We start from the raw sequence: 5,214 nt of genomic DNA, 5'->3' as shown, positions 1-5,214 counted from the left end.
TCTGCAACAATGCATAAGATTCTAATAAGATTACTGACATTTAGAAATGGGAAGAAAGGTGCTAAAGGTGTAGGGAAGGTGGGATGGGAAGGGGAAGAGTAAAAAGGGAAAAGAAAAAAATGTGAGAGAATGAAAAGATGAAACAAAAGTGTTTGTAGATGGGGAGGGGAGGAGGGGGGGAAGGGAGGGCAGAGGTAAGGGGAAAAAATGAGAATCAAGACTTGCCATGTAGAGGTACATGATCCCAACAATGAATGTAACTGTACTGTATCCCTAAAATGTACCAATAAACTCAATTAAAGCTGAAAAAAAAACAAAAAAAATAAAACAAATATTAAGGGACATGAAAAACAAAATATGTACTAATTAAATTGTAGAGGGGGACCTAATTACCCCACTATCACAAAGAGACAGGTCATCTAGACAAAAAATCAATAACAAAATACTAGAACTGAACCAAGCTTTTCAACATATGGACTTAATAGACGTCTATAGAATGTTCCACCCCACAAAATCAGAATATACATTCTTTTTGATGGCTCATCAGTAATTCTCCAAAACAGACCACATGTTAGCTCATGGAACAGGTTTAAATAAAAGTAAAGGAATCGAAGTTATCCCATGTATATTATCAGACCATACTGCAATTCAGCTGGAGATCAATAGCATAAGAAACTGTAAGAACTTGACAAACACATGAAAATGGAATGACACACTCCTGGATAATCAATGGGACACAGAGGAAATTAAAGAAGAATTAGTCAGTTTTTGCAAATAAATGATAAGGCCAATATAACATAAGGAATCTATGGGAAACAATGAAAAAAGTTTTACGTGGAAAATTCATAGCAATGAATACCCACACTAGGAAAATGGAGCGAGCTCAAATAAAAAAAACTAATGCTGAATCTTAAGCTCCTAGAAAAAGAAGAGCAAATCTCATACAAGGGAGGAAATTATAAAGATCAGAGCAGAAATCAATGCAATGGAAACTAAGGGAATGATACAAAAAAATCAATGAATGAAAGAGTTCTTTTTTTGAAAGAATAAATAAAACCGATAAATACTTAGCCAACCTTATCAAAAAAAGAAAGAAAAGGCTCAGATCCATGCAATTAGGAATGAAAAAGGTGAAGCCACAATAGATCAAGGAGAAATCTAGATGATCTTCAATACCTACTTTAAGAACCTGTACTCTAATAAATTGGAAAACACAGAAGAAATGGGCAGATTTCATATACTTACAAATTACCAAAGTTGAATTAAGACGATAAAAGAATTCTAAACATGCCAATTACAATCAGTGTAATTGAAAACGTAATTAAAATTTTACCAACTAAGAAAAGCCCAGGTCCTGACAGCTTCACTGCTGAATTCTACAAATTATTTAGAGAAGAACTACTGCCAATACTCTTTAAAATTTTCAATGAAAATGAAAGGGAAGCAATACCTCCATATTCATTCCTAGAAGCAAGTACTACTTTGATTCCAAAACCAGGGAAAGACCCAACCAAAAAAGAAAATGATAGGCCAATTTGCTTAATGAACATAGATGCAATAATCCTCAATAAGATACTAGAAAACATAATAGAGAGTGTCATCAAGAAGATGACACACCCTGACCAAGTCAGATGTATTCCAAGGAGGCAAGAATGGTTCAACATATGTAAATCAATAAACGTAATACACTATATTAACAGAATCAAGGACAAAATCATATATCATCTCAATAGATGCAGAAAAAGCATTTGACAAAATTCAACACACATCCATGATAAAAACCCTACATAAAATTGGAATAGATGATGTTATCTCAACTCAATAAAAGGATATCTAAGAAAACCCATCAGCCAACATCATATTAAATGGCCAAAACCTGCAAACCTTAATGCTAAAATCAGGAACAAGACAAGAATGTTCACTATCACCACTCCTGTTCAATATAGTTCTGGAAACATTAGCCATAATAATTAGACATGAGAAGGAAATTAAAGCAATAAAGATAGGAAAGGAAGAAGTTAAACTGTCATTATTTGCTGGGTTACGATACTCTATCTAGAAGACACAATAAGCTCTGCCAAAAGACTTCTAGACTTAACTGACACTTTCAGCAGAGTAGTTAGATACAAAGCCAACACTCAAAAATTGATAGCCTTCTTGTACACAAATAACAGACTCACTGAGAGAAAAATTAGGGAAATAATACATTTCATAATAGCATCCAAAAAATGAAGTATCTAGGAAACAATCTAAAAAAAAAGAAGCAAAAGACCTCTACACTGAAAAATTACAACACTCTGAAATAAGAGATCAAAGAGGATATAAGAAAATGGAAAGATATCCACTGTTTCTGGGTAGGAAGAATCAACATTGTGAAATGGCCATACTAGCAAAACTGCTGTACAGATTCAATGCAATTTCGATTGAAATCCCAACAGTATATTTCACAGAACTTCAGAAAACAATCCAAACATTCAGATTGAACCAGAAGAGATGTAGAACTTCAAAAGCAATTAAAGGCAACAGAGACATGGCAGGGGGTATCAAAATCCCCAACTTGAAAATATACTACAAAGTTACTGTGATAGAAACAGCATGGTATTACCAAAGAAAAAGATCTGAGGATCAATGGAATAGATTGGAAGATACACAAACAACTCCAGATGTACTCAGCTACCTTATCTTTGACAAAGGAGCCAACCATCCTCACTGGAGGAAAGATAGCCTCTTTAATAAATGGTGTTGGAAAAACTGGATTTCAACCTGCCAAAGATTAAAACTACACCCTTATCTTTCATCATGCACTAAATTAAAATCCAAGTGGATTAATGAAACACTAAGCTTGCTGGAAGCTAAGTTATGCGGAACTCTGAAAGACATTAGCATAGGAAAAGAATTTATGAATGAATCCTCAATAGCACAGGAACTAGCACAAAGAATCAACAACTGGGTTCTCATCTTATTAAAAAGCTTCTGCACTGCAAAAGAAACCACCAACAGAGCTAAAAGACAATCTACAATGTGGGAAAAAATGTTTACCAGCTGCTCCTCAAAGGATGATTATCTAGAGTATACAAAGAACTCAAAAAAATCAGGTCCACCAAATATAAAGACCCAATTAAAAAATGTGCATCCCAAATGAAGAGACATTTCTCAGACAAAGAATTAAAAACAGCAAATAAATATATGAAAAAAAAATGTTCAACATTACTGGTCATTCGAGACATGCAGATGAAAGCAACACTGAGATGCATCTCACCCCAGAAAGAATGGCTGCTATCAAGAAATCAACCAATAACAAATGTTGGTGGGGTTGTGGGGAAATAGGAACCCTTCTTCATTGTTGGTGGGAGTGCAGACTGGTGCAACCACTATGGAAATCAATATGGAGATACCTCAAACAACTAGGATTAGAGGCTCCATTTGACCCAGCTATCCCTCTGCTGGGTATCTTTCCAATAGAATTAGAAGAATCATACCACAGTGATATAGGTACACCCATGTTTACAGTGGCACACTGGGTAATAGCTAAAACTTGGAAACAGCCCAGTTGCTCATCAGTTGGAGACTGGATAAAGAAGATGTGATTTTTTTTTTCTAAAATAGAGTACTACTCAGCCATAAAGATTGAGGAACTAGAGCCATTCATAGGAAAATGGATGCATATTGAGGTCATATTCTTAAATGAAATAAATAAGACACACATGTGTACATACCAAATAGTTTCTCTGGTGTGAAAATCTATAAGTATATAGAAGATCCAAATTGTATAACTGACAATATGAAATAGGAAGAAAAGTACTAAAGGTGTAGAGGAAGTAGGAAGGTTAAGGGAAGTGAAATAGGGAAAAGAAAAATATGAGAAAAGGAAAAAATGGAAACAAAGACTTTGTAAAGAAGGGAGGTGGAGGGGGTGAAGGAAGGGCAGGGGTATGGGGAAAAATGAGAACCAAGATCTCTCATTTAAAGGTACAGGATCCCAAAGATAAATGTAACTGTACTGTATACTTAAAAAGTATCAATCGAAAAAAAGAAAAGTTAAACCAGAGAAAAGCATAATAAATATGATACATGCTGGGACTCTCAGTTCAGTCCGCTCAAATTTGATTTTTCTGTCCACTAACACAAAAGTACAAAAGAAATAAAATAAAAACATATTATTACCCCCCACACACAAAAAGCCATTGGATTTCCATGCCTATGAAAGAAGCTGCCTTGACCAACAGATGCAAAAGATGCAAAAGAGAAGCAATGATGAGAAACACAGAGAGAGACTGCACTGCACTGAACACTCTATTTCTTTTTTTTGTTTAATTGAGTTTCTTGGTACATTTTAGGTATACAGTACAGTTACATTCATTACTGGGATCTTGTACCTTTACATGACAGGTCTTGGTTCTCCTTTTTTCCCCTTGTCCCTGCCCTCCCTTCACCCCCTCCTCCCCTCCCCATTTACAAACACTTTATTTCCATCTTTTCATTTTCTCACATTTTTTTCTTTTCCCCTATTACCCTTCTCCTACACACCCCACCTTCCCTATACCTTTAGCCCTTTTCTTTCTATTTGAAGACAATTTCTAAGAACCACTGATGCTCATTGTTCTCAGGTTTCCAATTTGGATATAAGAATGAACAGACTTATTTTTCTACTAAAAGCATGTTCAATTTGGGTTTCCATACCTTGCAAACAGAAAAATCTCAACCAATTTTGAACCACCATTTTTCCAAAGATATCTATTCTTCCAACCTGCCAAATTTCCACCAGGTCTTCCAAGAGAGAATCCATTCATGTGAATGAACACATCGCCTCCAGAAACCCACAGTGATGCACAGAGACCCTCAATGCATTCAAACTCAGGAGAGAAACATCAGATAACAAACAACTATAAAATAGCAAAGTTCAGCCTGATAGTGTACAAATTTGGAAGTTGGCTCTGATACCATCAATTAAATCTCTGACTCAAAGCAATTTAGCATAACCTGTAAAAGCTTCAGTTTTTACAATGATGATGGAAACTCATTTGAAAACCAAGCACTAAAGACAGAAAAAAAAATTGGTAATATAAAACTTACTGCTGTAAAATAGAAAAAACAGCAGCTCTATATCTATTGATAAGAAATGATCTCCAGAAGACAGTATGCTAGCTTTTGTGTAAGAAAGTGGGATAATAATAATATACATTTTTGTGTTATGCATGTGTTTACATAGAGAAA

This window comes from Fukomys damarensis, unplaced genomic scaffold, assembly GCF_012274545.1.
Source record: "Fukomys damarensis isolate Sample0158 unplaced genomic scaffold, DMR_v1.0_HiC HiC_scaffold_39, whole genome shotgun sequence".
Classification (NCBI taxonomy): Eukaryota; Metazoa; Chordata; class Mammalia; order Rodentia; family Bathyergidae; genus Fukomys; species Fukomys damarensis.
The sequence above is the reverse complement of the archived record's forward strand: the minus strand, read 5'-3'. Positions refer to the sequence as shown.